This window comes from Triticum aestivum, chromosome 2B, assembly GCF_018294505.1.
Source record: "Triticum aestivum cultivar Chinese Spring chromosome 2B, IWGSC CS RefSeq v2.1, whole genome shotgun sequence".
Lineage (NCBI taxonomy): Eukaryota > Viridiplantae > Streptophyta > Magnoliopsida > Poales > Poaceae > Triticum > Triticum aestivum.
This window is the reverse complement of record NC_057798.1, coordinates 756,299,741-756,317,397: the sequence shown is the minus strand read 5'-3', so window position 1 is coordinate 756,317,397 and position 17,657 is coordinate 756,299,741.

Genomic DNA, 17,657 nt, shown 5'->3' with positions numbered 1-17,657 from the left:
GACGACGATCCGGGCCTGCTGATGATCGAGGAGGCCTCCCTGACAACGGCAGCTGTCGCAACGTGTACTTCAGCAGGCCAGGAGGTCATCTTCCTGAACGAATCACGTGCACGCGTGGAGCTTCGCCGCGCTCCCAGAGATCATGACGCGGCCTGGTACCTTGACATGGGCACGTCGAACCACATGACCGGCAATGAGACGGTGTTCGCCGAGCTGGACAAGGGCGTTCACGGCTCGGTCAGGTTTGGAGACGGCTCGCTCGTGCCCATTCAAGGGCGGGGCACCGTTCTGTTCACCGCAGCCGACGAAGGGCACCGTGCACTCTCCAACATGTACTGGATCCCACGGCTCAAGAGCAACATTTTCTCCATCGAGCAGCTCGACGAGAACGGCTGCCCCACGCACGTCGAAGCCGGTGTCATGACAGTGCGTGATCGCCAGCACCGCATCCTGGCCAGAGTGCCGCATTCCCGCAATAGGCACTACATCGCCCGCCACCAACTCGCCAACCCCGTCTGCCTCGCTGCACACTCCGACAACGAGGCGTGGCGCTGGCATGCGCGCTTCGGGCACCAACACTTCTACGGGCTCGAGAGGCTGGCGCGTCAGAACATGGTCAAGGGCATGACTCCCTTCCACCACTCCGAGCAGGTTTGCGATGCCTGCCTAGTGGGCAAGCAGCGGGAGGCGCCATTCCCTCAGCAGGCGAATTACCGTGCCACTGAGCTGCTTGAGCTCGTACACGGTGATCTTTGCGGGCCGATCTCGCCGCCCACACCGGGGGGCAAGCGATATTTCCTGTTGCTTGTGGATGATCATAGCAGGTTCATGTGGCTGTACCTGCTCCGGAGCAAGGACGAGGCCGCCGAGGCGATCCAGCGCTTCCAGGCATTCGCAGAGCACGAGTCGGGGCAGAAGCTGCACACGTTCCGCTCTGACCGAGGAGGGGAGTTCAACTCCGGCTACTTCAGCGCACACCTTGCCCATCTTGGAGTCCAGAGACACCTCACCGCGCCATACTCACCCCAGCAGAATGGCGTGGTGGAGAGGCGCAACCAAACCGTCGCCGAGACGGCCCGGTGCATGCTCAAGGCGATGGGAGTACGGCCGCATTTCTGGGGCGAGGCCGTGTCCACGGCCGTCTTCGTGCTCAACCGAGCGTACTCGAGGAGCGTGCCGGGCAGGACGCCGTTCGAGGCCTGGCACGGCAGGAAGCCCTCCGTCGATTTCCTGCGCGTGTTCGGGAGCGTGGCGCACGTCAAGAACACGCGTCCACACCTCTCCAAGCTTGAGGACAGGAGCAAGGCCATGGTGATGTTCGGGTACGAACCAGGAAGCAAGGCGTACCGGCTCTACGACCCGGTGGGCAAACGCGTTCACGTCTCTCGTGATGTCGTCTTCGACGAGACACAAGCTTGGGACTGGGAGAAGAGTGGCACAGACCAGGCAGGTATGAGCTTTGTGATTGAGCCCATGTCGATTCTCACTGGCGGTCCGCCACCTGTGGCAGGCTCTTCTTCGTCTCCCGATGCTGCGCGATCACCCGCTCAGTCGGCGTCCCCTGCAAGGATGCCACCCACGATAACTGCACCCGCGGGGGGTGACGACGACACCCCAGCGGCGGCCTCGACCGTTGCGACGGGTGGAACCACTGCTGCGACTTCAGCTGCGCCGGCTCCAGCGCGCACGACCGGCAACATCGCTTGGAATAACTAAATAACCGTAGCTCGGAATTAAACTTTTCTTTATATGTAAATGGGGTAGAAAAATGCATAGATTAACCTGCAACACTTTATTTTGCTGTTTAACAATAGTAAAATTGTGTTTAGGGCATAACAGTAGCAAATCCAAAATATGCATATGGGGACTTTCTGGAATTGTTGTTTGCTGTTCCGGCCTCATTTCAACTTGTCTAGATAGGTAGTTTTGTTATGCTTCACCCCTTGCCATTTTAATAACATTTAATATTGTTGGGTACATAACCGAGAGTGAACCAAATACTTGAATGTGGTGTTTCGTCAATATGCAACTCGTTGCAAATTGAGCTCCACTTAACGTGTAGTATTGTTTGTTGCACTTTGCCATGCCATGCCTCATTAAACCGTACATGCATCATACTTGATTGTGCATCATGCCATGTTTATGTGATGTTTGTTTATCATGTTGTTTGCTTCTTTCCGGTTTGCTTCTCTCGGTAGCATCGGTTTCGTTCCGGAGTTGTGAGGATTCGTTCGACTATGTCAGTTTGTCTTCTTCATGGACTCGTTCTTCTTCCTAGCGGGATTTCAGGCAAGATGACCGTCACCTTGGATCTCACTACTATCATTGCTATGCTAGTTGCTTCGTTCTATCGCTATGCTGCGCTCCCTATCACTTGTTCTTCAAGCCTCCCAATTTGCCATGTCAGCCCCTAACCTTTTTTCACCCTTCCTAGCAAACCGTTGCTTGGCTATGTTACCGCTTTGCTCAGCCCCTCTTATAGCATTGCTAGTTGCAGGTGAAGTTGAAGATTGCTCCATGGTGGACAGGATTATGTTGGGATATCACAATATATCTTATTTAATTAATGCATCTATATACTTGGTAAAGGGTGGAAGGCTCGGCCTTATGCCTGGTGTTTTGTTCCACTCTTGCCACCCTATTTTCCGTCATATCGGTATTATGTTTCCGGATTGTGCGTCCCTAACCCGGTTGGGTGATTTATGGGACCCCCTTGACAGTTCGCTTTGAATAAAACTCCTCCAGCAAGGCCGAACATTGGTTTTACCATTTGCCTACCACCTATACCTTTCCCTTGGGAGTAATTAACTCGAGGTAATCTTTATTTTAGCCCCCCCCGGGCCAATGCTTGTCTAAGTGTTGGTCCAAACTAGAGCACCGTGCGGGACCATCCCTGGGCAACTTGGGTTACGTCGGTACCTGTACGCTTAGCTTATCCGGTGTGTCCTGAGAACGAGATACGTGCGACTCCTATCGGGATTGTCGACACATCGGGCGGTCTTGCTGGTCTTGTTTTACCATTGTCAAAATTTCTTGTAAACCGGGATTCCGAGACTGATTGGGTCTTCCTGGGAGAAGGAATATCCTTCGTTGACCGTGAGAGCTTGTGATGGGCTAAGTTGGGACACCCCTGCACGGTATAAAATTTCGAGAGCTGTGCCCGTGGTTATGTGGCAGATGGGAATTTGTTAATGTCCGGTTGTAGATAACTTGACACCAGATATGTATTAAAACGCATCAAACGTGTGTGTAGCCGTGATGGTCTCTTTTCGGCAGAGTCCGGGAAGTGAACACGGTTTTGGGTTATGTTTGACGTAAGTAGGAGTTCAGGATCACGTATTGATCATTGCTAGCTTCACGACCGTTCCGTTGCTTCTCTTCTCGCTCTTATTTGCGTATGTTAGCCACCATATCATGCTTAGTCGCTGCTGCAACCTCACCACTTTACCCCTTCCTTACCCACTAAGCTTTGCTAGTCTTGATACCCATGGTAATGGGATTGCTGAGTCCTCGTGGCTCGCAGATTACTACAACAACAGTTGCAGGTACAGGTTATGCGATGATCATGACACGAGAGCGATGTTTGCTTGTTTTTGGAGTTCTTCTTCTGCTTCTTCTTCGATCAGGGGATAGGTTCCAGGTCGGCAGCCTGGGCTAGCAGGGTGGATGTCGTTTGAGTTTCTGTTTGTGTTTCTTTCGTAGTCGGATGGTGTTCTTATGTAAGATGATGTTTTATTCGTGTGGCATTGTATGCCTTTTGCATGTATCCCCATCTATTATGTAATGTTGATGTAATGATATCCACCTTGCAAAAGCGTATCAATATGCGGTTCTATCCTTGGTGGGACCTTTGAGTCTCTTTAGGATAGTATCACATATTGGGCGTGACATGCTTCCTCCTCCATGGCCACCCCCTAGATGGGGAGAGGTTCCCCCTCTGTTCCTTGGCCTTCATGGCGATGATGGCCCCTCCGGGATCCTTCCCCATGGCTTCCGATGATGATGGCCCCCTCCGACAGGGTGCTAGAGAGGGCCTAGATTGATTTCTCGTGGCTACAGAGGCTTGTGGCGGCGGAACTTCCGATCTAGGTTATTATCTGGAGGTTTGGGCATTTATAGGAGAGGTTGGCATCGAGAACAAGTCAGGTGGCCCACCAGGAAGTCCACGAGGCACAGGGGCGCACTCCCCACCCTCGTGGGGCCCATGGGACTCCCCTTCAATAGATTTTTGTTCTAGTATTTTTTATATTTTCCAAAAAAATCTCCATTGATTTTCAGCGCATTCCGAGAACTTTTATTTTTGCACAAAAACAACACCACGGTAGTTGTGCTGAAAACAACATCAGTCCGGGTTAGTTCTAATCAAATCATACCAAAATCATATAAAACTATTGTAAACATGGCATGAATACTTCATAAATTGTAGATACGTTGGAGACGTATCATGATCCTAATAAAGATAACACCGCCATCGAGATAAGAACAAAGCAAGACATGGGTGGCAAGCCTGAAGGAAGGACCGAAACGTGAGGGATGACATCAGCCCGGGTCCACCAGGGAAGAGGCTGGCAACAAGCCATGTTCCCTTTGTCCCGCGTGAAGCGGGCAAGTTTCAGGCTCCCACCAACCTGAGAGAAGGAAAAGGAGGATGACGACATCTTTCTACGGCCTTCCAGCACCTTCGGTAGGCTTTGACAAGCTTCCAGAGACGGTGTCTGGGCGGGAAGCTCCGGCCCCACTACATGCCGCTTGTGTGACCCATGTGGTATTCCCCTGCCCTATAAAGGGAGGGCCAAGGTCACCAGGAAAAGGGGATCAGATCCAGAGAGAGCTTAGCCTAGCAAGATAGATGAAAGGTGAAGGAGATAGGTGAGATCAGCCCTGGTCTAGATCTGCTTTTATTCAAACTCTAGGGTTTCCCCATTAAGATCGGTCATTCCCCATGAACACCCATGTAACACTATCATATACACCACGAATGCAAGCATTGCAGGACGTAGGGTTGTTAGCCTCCAAGCAGTCTGAACCTGGGTAAACAAAGTGTCCCTTGCTAGATCTAGGCAACCCGACAGACGAGGCATCTCGATCCCTCCTTGCGCACCTCCCCAAATATACAAAGGGAGTTCTGAACTTCCGGTGTTCGTGCATCTTGGACATGACGATGTTAGTGATCGACCTTATGTTTTATGAGCACTAGAGGCAATAAAAAAGTTGTTATTTATATTTCCTTATATCATGATAAATGTTTAGTATTCATGCTAGAATTGTATTAACCGGAAACTTAGTACATGTGTGAATACATAGACAAAACAAAGTGTCCCTAGTATGCCTCTACTTGACTAGCCCATTAATCAAAGATGGTTATGTTTCCTGACCATAGACATGTGTTGTCATTTGATGAACGTGATCACATCATTAGGAGAATGATGTGATGGACATGACCCATCCATTAGCTTAGCATCATGATCATTACAGTTTCATTGCTACTGCTTTCTTCATGACTTATACATGGTCCTCAGACTATGATATTATGCAACACCCAAATACCTGAGGAACACCTTGTGTGCTATCAAATGTCAAACCGTAAATGGGTGATTATAAAGATGCTCTACAGGTGTCTCTGAAGGTGTTTTTGGGGTTGGCATAGATCGAGATTAGGATTTGTCACTCTGTGTTTCGGAGAGGTATCTCTACGCCCTCTCGGTAATGCTCATCAATATAAGCCTTGCAAGTAATGTGATTAATGAGTTAGTTGCGGGATGAAGTATTACGGAACGAGTAAAGAGACTTGCCGGTAACGAGATTGAACTAGGTATGATGATACCGACGATCGAATCTTGGGCAAGTAACATACCGATGACAAAGGGAACAACGTATGTTGTTATGCCATTTGACCGATAAAGATCTTCGTAGAATATGTAGGAACTAATATGAGCATCCAGGTTTCGCTATTGGTTATTGACCGGAGACGTGTCTTGGTCATGTCTACATAGTTCTCAAACCCATAGGGTCCGCACGCTTAACGCTCAATGACGATTTGTATTATGAGTTATGTGATTTGATGACCGAAGTTTATTCGGAGTACCGGATGAGATCACGGACTTGACGAGGAGTCTCAAAATGGTCGAGACGTAAAGATTGATACATTGGAAGGCTATATTCGGACATCGGAAAGGTTCTGAGTGATTCGGGTATTTTTCGGAGTACCGGAGAGTTACGGGAATTCGCCGGGGGAAGTAATGGGTCTTAATGGGCCATACGGGAAAGGAGAGAAGGGCCTCAAGGGGTGGCCGTGCGCCCCCCCATGGGCTGGTCCGAATTGGACTAGGAGGGGTGGTGCCCCCCTCCTTCCTTCTCCCCTCTTCCTCCTTCCCTCCTTCTCCTACTAGGAATAGGAAAGAGGAGGGGAATCCTATTTGGGCTGGGGAGTCCTAGTAGGATTCCCCACACCTGGCGTGCCCCCCTTGGGCCGGCCACCTCTTCCCTCCCCTCCTTTATATACGTGGCCAGGGGGCACCCCATAGACACACAAGTTGATCAAGTTGATCTTTTAGCCGTGTGTGATGCCTCCCTCCATAGTTTTCCACCTCGGTCATATCATCGTAGTGCTTAGGCGAAGCCCTGAGCCAGTAACTTCATCATCACCGTTGAGGGAGTCCTGGATTAGGAGGTATCCGGACTGCCAGACTATATACTTTGGCCAGACTGATGGACCGTGAAGATACAAGACTCAAGACTTCGTCTCGTGTCCGGATGGGACTCTCCTTTGCGTGGAAGACAAGCTTGGCGATCCGGATATTATATTTCCTTCTTTGTAACCGACTCTGCGACAACCCTAGCCCTCTCCAGTGTCTATATAAACCGGAGGGCTTAGTCCTTAGAGACAGAATCATAATCATCATAGGCTAGCTTCTAGGGTTTAGCCACTACGATCTCGTGGTAGATCAACTCTTGTAACACTCATATCATCAATATCAATCAAGCAGGAAGTAGGGTTTTACCTCCATCAAGAGGGCCGGAACCTGGGTAAAACATTGTGTCCCTTGCCTCCTGTTACCATTAGCCTTAGACGCACAGATCGGGACCCCCTACCCGAGATCCGTCGGTTTTGACACCGACATTGGTGCTTTCATTGAGAGTTCCTCTGTGTCGTCGCTACGAGGCTTGATGGCTCCTTCAATCATCAGCAACACGGTCCAGGGTGAGACTTTTCTGCCCGGACAGATCTTCGTGTTCGGCGGCTTCGCACTGCGGGCCAATTCACTTAGCCATCTGGAGCAGATCGACAGCTATGCCCCTGGCCACCAGGTCAGGTTTGGAAATTTGAACTACACGGCCGATATCCGCGGATATTTGATCTTCAACGGATTCGGGCCCGCGCCAGGAGCGCCTGACAGTCACGATGAGCACGGCTTAGACCTGTTGTCGGACAACACTCAGGATATCGCACCTGCAGGAGCCTCGGACCTAAATCCAGGGCAGATTGTGTCGTCCGAGGACGGGTGGATGGACCCCGCACCGGAGGCCGCACACTCATCGGCGGTGGAGCCGAACACAGACTTCATCCCCGAGGAAGCATGTGTCTTCGGACCCCTGGACTTGTGTCCGGTTGTAGGTCCCAGGCCGCGCGCCCCCGAGCCCGCCGATTCTGGCTGGGCTCCAGTAATGGAATTTACCGCCACTGATATCTTCCAGCACTCGCCCTTTGGCGACATACTGAACTCATTGAAGCCTCTCTCCTTATCAAGAGACTCTTGGCCGAACTATGTCCGGCTCAGGGAGGAAGAAGGCGACGAAGAAATTCGTTGCCCACCCACCACCCACTTCATAGCCACTGTCGACGACGTAACAGACATGCTTGACTTCGACTCTGATGACCCCGACGGTATGGACGTTGGCGCAGGAGACGATTCAGAACCACCACCCACAGGGCGCTGGACGGCCACCTCATCATATGATATATACATGGTGGATACGCCTAAGGAGGACGACGGTGACAGAACGGAGGACAAAACCCCTGGACAAAAGCCAAAACGACGGCGCAGACGCCGCTCTAAGTCCAGTCACAGTAAAAATAGTGATAATAGCGCTAGAAAGATCGACACCCCAGTCAACTCCGAAGGCAACAATGACCACATGGACCCACCGATGGAGCAGGATGATCAAGGTCACGCCGAACACAGCCCGGAGCAGACGCCCGATCACAGTGCTCTCGAGGGACGAACTCATCAAACTGCCCTGGGACAGGAGCACAGTCCGGACGACAACACATTCATCATCCCGGTAACATGCTTGGAACGAGATAACCTCCACAGAAGGCTTATGACCACTGCGAGAAGTATGACGAAGCAAAAGCAAAAGCTAAAGGCCGCACAGGAAACGCTCAATCACAGGTGGAATAAAGTAATAGACATTGAAGAAAAGTACGGCGACGGTCGCCAAACAAAGAGCTATCCAAAGCGCAAGCTGCTACCAGAATTCCACGACGAGGCCGTTCCACCAAAGAATAATACGGCCAGTAGGCCAAACCAACCACTTCACAACCGCAATAGAGCAGCTACTGACACCGCACACGATTTACGCGAGCTCCTGGATAAAAAGGCCGGCGCGACTTGGTCCATCTACGGATATAGAGGACACGCCCCGGCGCAGGACTATGGTCACCAAAACGAGCATACTGATCAGGTACCAGTTTGGAATCAGCACCGGACACAACAACAGCCGACGGCATGCCACAACACGTCCAGATACAGGGGGCTGCTCACCCTCTGTGCTTCACCGAAGAGGTACTGGACCACAAACTTCCACAGGGTTTTAAACCTGTGAACATAGAGGCATATGATGGAACGACAGACCCCGGGGTCTGGATTGAGGATTTTATCCTGCATATCCACATGGCTCGTGGGGACGACCTCCACTCCATCAAATACCTTCCCCTCAAATTGAAGGGACCAGCTCGACACTGGTTGAAAAGCATCCCCGAAAATTCAATCGAAAGTTGGGAGGAACTCGAGGATGCTTTCAGGGCCAATTTTCAAGGGACCTACATCCGACCTCCGGACGCGGACGATTTAAGTCACATAATTCAACGACCCAGAGAGTCCGCCCGCAAGCTCTGGAACAAATTCCTCACTAAGAAGAATCAAATTGCCGATTGTTCGGATGCCGAAGCCCTAGCAGCCTTCAAGCACAGTATCCGAGATGAGTGGCTCGCCAGACACCTCGGCCAAGAAAAGCCGAGGAGAATGGCAGCCTTAACAAGCCTTATGACCCGCTTTTACGCAGGAGAGGATAGCTGGTTGGCCCGTAGAGGCACCAACGACCCAAGTACATCCCAAATCAGGGATGGCAACGGGAAGCCACGACGGAATAAAAACAAACGTCGAAACAAAGACGAAAGCCCGGACAACACAATGGTCAACGCCAGATTCAGGGGCTCTCGACCCGGTCAACAAAAGAAGCCACTTAAAGGCAGCAAAGAAGGACCGTCCGGCCTGAACAAGGTCCTGGAGAGATTGTGCCAAATCGATGGCACCCCCGAGAAACCTGCAAACCACACTCATAGAGAATGTTGGGTCTTTAAACAGGCCGGAAAATTAAATGCCGAACACAAGGGAAGGGAAACACCAAGTGAAGACGAGGATGAGCCTCGCCAGCCGAACTCCGGGGGACAGAAAAATTCCCACCGGAGGTAAAAACAGTAAACATGATCCATGCGACTCACATACCCACGAGAAGATGCGAATGCACGCTTAGAGACGCATACGCTATAGAGCCCGTCGCACTCAAACTTAACCACTGGTCGGCTTGCCCGATCACCTTTGATCACAGGGACTACCCGACCAGTATCCGGCATGGATGATCAGATGCCTTGGTGCTCGACCCAATAATCGACGGATACCATCTCAATAGGGTCCTCATGGACGGCGGCAGTAGTCTTAATCTAATATACTAGGACACTGTCTGCGGGATGGGGATAGACCTATCCAGAATCAGCCAAAGTAACACCACCTTTGAAGGGGTGATACCAGGCATTGAAGCCCATTGCAGGGGCTCCCTCGTACTAGAGGTAACATTTGGTTCCCCAGGCAACTCTAGAAGCGAAGAATTGCTCTTCACCATCGCCCCCCTCCAAAGAAGTTATCATGCATTGCTGGGGAGAACGGCCTTCGCCCGCTTCAAAGCAGTACCGCACTACGCCTACCTTAAACACAAGATGCCCGGTCCACGTGGCGTCATCACCGTTAACGGAAACACAGAGCGTTCCTTACGCGCGGAAGAATACGCGACGACTCCAGCAGCCGGATTCTAAGCGGCCTCTAATACCAGAAAACATGGTTGGTCGTTAAGACCACAGACTCGGTTAGACGAGTCCGGCAGCCCAAATAAACCTGATCTGGGCGCCACACATGTAATCCCATAGAGGACACCAGGGGCTATAAATATTTAATAAACCCCAACTCTTGGCTTGACCTTATCAACATGCCAATGTCTTACACTTTTACTATCCATTAGAGATAGCCAACTTTTCGCACACTTACGTCATACTATTCTACATGAGTTTTTCTGTTTACAGACACCATTCATGCGACACCCTTCCAGGACACGGCACAACGGGGACAAAGGCTCAGACGTGCAGCAGGGCCCCACTCAAATGTTTCTCTTTAGATTAAGCCCCTGTGTAAACCTTTTTTATTGTCTCTTGTTGCTTACATATCCCATGGGTACTACACCCACAGAGGATACTGCCGTTATTGGCATTTCGGCACGACACACTAATGCACGTACCTGGAAATATAGGGTTCATAATAAAGGGCGTTGCTTAGCCCCATATATGTTGTAAAGTCCGGATACCTTAGGGAGTGTTCGGCGTCGCGAGTTTGGCCTTATATGCAGCAGCTCCGAATCATGTCTTTGGTCAAATGTTGGGTTTGCCCGGCTCCTGGGTTTGTCGCCTTACATTCCGTTCTTATCGGCTAAGGCGGCCAAAGGAGAACTACTGCGATTGTGCCCTGGTTATTCCGGATGAGCACCTCAGTAGAGAAAGTCGAAAACCGACTGTCATGATATAGCGAGAGACTGTTCAACCACTCGAAGACTTATCGGAACCTTTAGGGTTCCTCCACATTAACGAAGGACCATTTACCGGTCATGTACACACGCGCCCGAATTCGGATGCACATAAAGGTACAAGGGGCTACATAGTAGCCCCACCGTCAAACTCCTATGGCTAAGTGAAAGTGTTAAAGCTATATAGTCTGGTTGCCTAGTTCGACATGCGATCACCTCCTCAACGGACCAAGACGTTGGATCAAGTGTGATTACGCATATTTTCGCGAACACCCTCACATTATATGCATGGGGGCTGAAGCCAATGGCTGCACACGAGTCACAATAACACTTTCGGGCGAAAAGTATGAACATAAGCCTCCATAACTAAAATAACATTGTTTTTACAATGACACGATTTGTCACTTAAACATGACATTCTTCGAGCACTGAGCCTCTATTAAGCGAGCACCTTTTGCTACTTGCTCCAAGACGTGCTCAGCCGGATCCTGGCCTCCCGCCGGATTCTGGGTCGCAATGACAGTGGCCTCCATATCTGTACAATATGCTTTAACGCGGGCAAGAGCCATCCGCGCACCCTCTATGCACGCCGACCTCTTCATGGCATCGATCCGTGCTACGGCACCAACGAACTATTGCACTAAACCAAAATAACTGTCCGGCTTAGGCCCCTTCGACCATGGATGGTCTATTACAGACTGCATCACAAGACCGGACAGCCTATGGAGCTCGGCCACAGCAGCCATCCTTTCACTCAACGGCAATGTGCGCGTTGGTGCGCTGAATTGCGACCAGAACAACTTTTCCAGTTCATTATCTTTTTGACCCTCGAAAAACATGGCCGCATAAGCCATACTCTTCGCCAAATCCGCATAGGCGTCTGCAGGACTCCAGTGTCGATCCAGAGGATCATACTTCGGATCTAAAAACTTCATCTGCAACAAATAAGGGTTTCCAGCCGCGATTTCTCCAGCCTGTCGAAGCTCCTCCCGCGCATCCCTAATTTCGGACCGCGTCTCCTTGGCCGCATCAAGTGCCTTTTTCAGGTCAGCCGAATTAGCCTTATTATCTTTTTCAAGGAGCTCATACCGGTCGGCGGCGTTTTTCAGCTCCACAGCCATCTTGGCTACTTTGTCTTCGCTTCGGTGACGAGCAGCCTGTTCGGATCTCAACTCTTCGGCCGCCTTTAGGGCAGCCGCATTGCTAGCCCGAGCTTGTTCCTTGGCCAGGGCAATTTCTGCCCTCGGGGCTTCCACGGCAGCAGCACCGTCTGTAGTCCAAGAATATCGCATTAATATTATGCTCCTCTCAATTTTTCCTATAAAAACAATAAGGAAAGCAGAGCACATACCTTGTGACTCGTTAAGCTGCTCGTTCACCAGTGTGATATCGGCATCAATAGCCCCAATCTGCCTCCTTAGTTCGGCAACTTCAACGGAACAGTCGGCTGCCGGATCCTTAGACACCTGCGCATAAATATAGCGTGATTATTACTTAACAATGTGATCCTCTGTTTGCCGCCTAGGGCTGGCAACCAGAGTCTCAGGGGCTACTATCTGTCGGATTTCGGGTTCTGGCAGACCCTTGAGGTTCGAACTTTGGGGTGCGCACGAAGATCTTTCCCCTACCAGCTCGCGTTTCAAAGCCTCGCAAGGAATCTAGGCTAGGAAGAAGAACACACAAGGGACACGAGGTTTATACTGGTTCAGGCCACCATTGTGGTGTAATACCCTATTCCAGTGTGTGGTGTGGTGGATTGCCTCAAGGGTTGATGATGACTAATACAAAGGGAGAACAACCTCGTGAGGGGCTGTTCTTGAGCAGGTGCGATGAACTGCTTGGGTGAGTTCAGTCGCCTCTCTCTCTCTCTCTCTAGTCTATGCGCAATCTGGATCCTCTTCTGCCATGGTGGCTAGTGCTATTTATAGAGGGAGGCCCTGGGCCTCTTCCCAAATAATGAGCGGGAAGGGCGCCAACAATTGGCCATTTTGAAGGGGAACATCTAGTACACTTATCCTGACTAAAGTTGGTCTTCGACTGCCAAAGACTCTGGCGGTGACGCCGTCCTGGGCTTCACGATGACTTCCATCCTGCCGCTCTGCTGGTCTTGGTCTTGTTGCACCGAAACAGTAACCTTTGCCTGATGCCCTGGCCTGTGCTTGCCCCCTTTGCACCAAAGGGGAAACCAGGACACTGTGCAGGCCGGCGCCCGCCTGGCGCCCGCCCGGTCTCGATCGTCATGGCTTGCGTCACGGGCTCCTCGCGAGGTGCCCTGCCTTGATCTCTCCGCCTCCTCGCGAGCCTTCCTGATGAGGCTGCTCCTGAGGAAGCTTCCTGTCGTTCGTCCCGCGACGCTTGGCCCCTCGCGAGGGTCTTGAGCTTGAGCTGATGAAGCTGGGTTGCACTGGGCCTTCGCTTGAGCCACGCCACAGGCCGCAGGCAGGCAAGCCTAGGGACCCCCGTTCCCAGAACGGCGACAGTAGCCCCCGGGCCCGAGGCGCGCTCGGACTTGGCTTAGCAGGGAAGCGAAGGGGCAAGTGCGAAGCGCCACGGGCCCCAATAACCTGCGGCCTTGGGCGCCGCGTGGCGATTGATTCGACGTGGGCGTCCCCGCTTCCCCACGACGCCTCGGCAACCGTCCATCTGACAAAAAGAGGTGCCCGGGCCAGACTTACTTGCTTCGTTCTCGTTCGCCTTGCTCTAGATCCCCTTTCACACTCTTCTCCTTCTTGCTCCCAAAATCCTCCAGATCTGTCTTCAATCCTTCCCATCCAGCAAGCCATGGCGCCTCGCAAGACCCCGACTGAGGCCTGGTACTCACCGGCTCTGGATCCCCCGAACGTGTCGGAGAAGAATCTCGTCCTCACGCGCCTGATGACGGTGGCGCAGGGCAACAAGGGGGCGACCGTGCTCAAGGCCGGCTCCGCCCAGCCTGAAGGCAAGGGGAGCACCTTCTACCCGCTCTTTGTGAGTGCCATCATCATCAGTCTGGTGCCTCCTTTTTTCGAGTTCTTCCTCGCTGTTCTTCGCCAATACGACCTGCAAGCTCTGCACCTCCACCCCAACTCTATTCTTCTCTTGGCGATTTTCTACTATTGTGAGGCTCACGTTGGGCTGATGCTCTTAGTGGCCTTGTTGCGTCATTACTTCTCCCTCCGAGTTTCGTGTGCCCACATCACCGCATGTGCGTGCTTTATCGCAAACTCCAACTCCAATGCCATCTCGAAGCCCGGGAAGAGGATCGACGGCTTCTGGAGCAAGTGGGTCATAGTGGATGTTGGGCGCATCCACCCTCGACTGGTGCTGCCTACGGGGCCGCCCAAGGCCATTGACACGTGGTCCCGCGCGGAGCTTGTCGACCCCCGCGCGACGGTGGTGCTGAAGAGGATGAACGCAGACCTGAGGCCAGGCAACTTGGGGGCGGCGAAGCTGACCGGGGCTATGCTCCTGAGGGAGTTCCTGGAGCACCGGATGGCTCCACTCCGGGAGCACTTGCTCCCGTTATGGAGGCTTGGGGAAGCAGATGCCGCCCTTCGCCTAAGCTCTGAGGCCCTGGCCGACAAAGATCTGGCCGCGGCTCTCCACTCCTTGGTTGGGGGAGACGTGGCGATCCCGAAGGGTGCTCATGTCCCCCTGTTCCTTCGCGGCGACTGGGAGCAGGTGGTGAGCGCCATGCCCACCTTCAATGGTGAGGGGCTGGTGCCTGCAGAAGCTCTCGTGGATCTGGCGGTGTTGGCGATGGTGAACGTGTCCTCCGACGACTCCAGCAGGAGTGAGGAGGAAGAAGAGGAGGAGGAAGAAGAGCTTGACTCTGAGGCGACCGGCGAGGAGTCGGGGGAGTCCTTTCCTCGGCACAGGTCCCGCGCCCTCCGCTCCATGCCGGACGACGATGAGGCCGGTGCCAGGCAAAGCGGGGGAGGACTCTCCCTTGATCCCGAGGAAGTGCAGGTCGGGGCTGGTTCCCCCAGGGTCTGCTCTAGTACCGGGGCGGTCTGAGGCCAGCTCAGGCCCTCCTAACGCGCCTTCCGCTTCCGGGCCTCCCAAGGCTGACCCCAGTTGCAGGCTCTCGGGCATCAAGTTTGGCTAGAGGCTGCTTGAGTCTTGGAGCGATGACCAGTAAGTGCTCGACTTGTCTTTTGCTTTGTTTCTGTCACCAAGGCTTGACGTCTGCATCCTTTTGGCCAGGCCGGTGCCTACAACAAAAAGGTTGAAAGGGTCCTCGGTGACCCTGCTTGGGGCGAGTTCATATGCCGGGGCAGCGTCTTCATCTGCGGGGAAAGGAGGCAGCGAGGCTCGCGCCTCTCCTGCCCGATCATCTTCGCAAGGCCAGTAGGGACGCTCCGGCAAGGAGTCAGCCCCCGTGGCCCTGCTAACTTCGGAGGTGCCTGCGCTTGATGCCGTCACCGGGGTGGCCAAGGCCCAGGGGGTTCCTTCCTCCCAAGACATGATCACGTTGCCGTTCTCTTCGCCTATTCCACCGGCTCCCGTTTCCTCTGACTCCTCCGCCGTCCTGGACCAGGCTACCAGCGAACAGAGCCGGTTGCGGGAGGATCTTTGGAGCACGGACCCCCACCTGATGGCCGGGCGCTTGGAGCTAGCCTCTGGCTGGGCCCGCTCCACTGCCTCCGTCCGAGTGGCACTGAGCCAGGCCGTGTCTGCCTCCGATAAGGAGAAGCAAGCCACCTCCCAGGCCAAGGCCGCTCGAGATGCTGCCTTGGGTGACGCTGCGGATGCCCTGGGCCGCTGCAAGGTGCTTGAGGACGAGCTTCAAGGCATGCGTGACGAGCTCGCGAAGGAGGTCCGCAGCCGCTAGGAGGAGGAGGAGGAGATGAAGGCTCGGGAAGCTGCCGTCAGGGATCGGGACACCGAGCTTGATGACCGTCGCAGCCAGCTGGAGACGCTGGAGCAGGCGCTGAAGGTGGAGAGGGCCGAGCTAGATGGCAAGGCAAAGGTCCTGGCTGAGGATCGAGTGGCCTTTGCCAAGCTAGAGGAGAAAGCTCGCGCCGAGCTGAAGACGCTTTATGAGGGTGGCTTAGAGAAGCCGTTGGCTGGCGTAGAGGATGGCCCTGCCGAGCTGCTTCCCTTCCTGCTCCGTGCACTTGAAGATGTCGTGGACGGCCTTGGTCCTACGGCCGAGGCCGAGGCGCGTGCCCTGTCTTCTGCAACGCTGACGCGTGTCCTCAGCCACGTCTACCTTCACGACCCCAACGCCGACCTCGACAGCCTGCTGGAACCTGCGAGCGGCGACCTTGCCGCTGCTGCTACTGAGGCCGTGAAAGGTCGGGCTGAGGCTTTGCTGGGGAGATTCCGCGCCTTCAGCACCTTGCCCGGGCGCGATGCCACCAGCTCCGCAGCCTCAGGAGGTGGAGCTGCCCAGCATGACTCCACCACAGGCGACGACGCCACTGGAAAGTGATCCCTTTGCGGCTTCTGTCCTGTTTTAATGCCTGCAACATGCACCATGCCTCGTGGAGGCGTTTAGACTTGTGTTTGGCGTTGTCAAACAATCTACGGCTTGTAATATTTGCTTTTGAATTCCCTAGAATTTGCATTTTCCCCTCCTATTTGATTGTGTTCTACGTCGGTAGGGCCCGACCCCGCGCATACCTCAGCCGCCATTAGCCCCGACCGGAAACCAGGACGGGACTAAGGAGTGAGGGGCTACGTGACCAGTTAGGCTCCTGAGTCACGATGCTCGAGTCCCCCTTGACGCGCAAACATCAAGTAGGGAAGGGAGGCATAGGAGTGGATTTGTCGTTCTACGTCGGCAGGGCCATGCCCCGTGGATACCTCAGCCGCCGTTAGCCCCGACCGGAAACCAGGACAGGACTAAGGAGTGAGGGGCTACGTGACCAGTTAGGCTCCTGAGTCGCAATGCTCAGGAGTCCCCCTTGACGCGCAAACGAGCTTTCATACCTTGGCTCCACTCAGGGAGGGGTGCGCGATGACCAGGTCTGAGGGACCTGGCTTGGTGGCGTGCACCTCGGGCGTGGCCCGGGCGCAGCCCTCGTGTCCAGCCCCCTCGCGCGGCACTCCCGAGGGGAGGTGTTGCGACGGTACCGGACACTGAGCTCGGGCTCCCTGAGGTTGATATGGTCGTGGGCCGCCCTCAGTTGTTTATCACCAGCGCGGAGCGTAGTGCTTCCATATGTGTACGGGCATAGCCGCTCCTCGGCAGTGTCGTCAGCCAGCGCGGAGCATGGTGCTTCCACTGGTGCGTGGGAGGGGGCTCCCCTCCGGGAGGAGCCCCCAGGGCTTGTACGGCCCCGCCCTGACACATGGCCGGCACGGTAGGGCTAGGAAAGATGTATCTGGGCACCCATAAGCCAGCGCGGGACTCACGAGGCCCTACCTCGAGGCGGGTTGCGCCTGGCTCTGGGCCTTTATCAATGGTATGTTCCTGCAAGGTGGTTAGAATGCAAATGCTCTACGTCCTCAGGTCCCGGCCCTCGAGCGAGCTCAGCCGCCGCTGGTATGACAGGTCGCGATGCCTTGTGTCAAGGCCAGGGGTGAGGGCTGGAGAGCCAGTAAGAGCCCATGAGTCACGATGCTCAGGCACCCCCTTTTAACGTGCAAGCGCTTTGAAT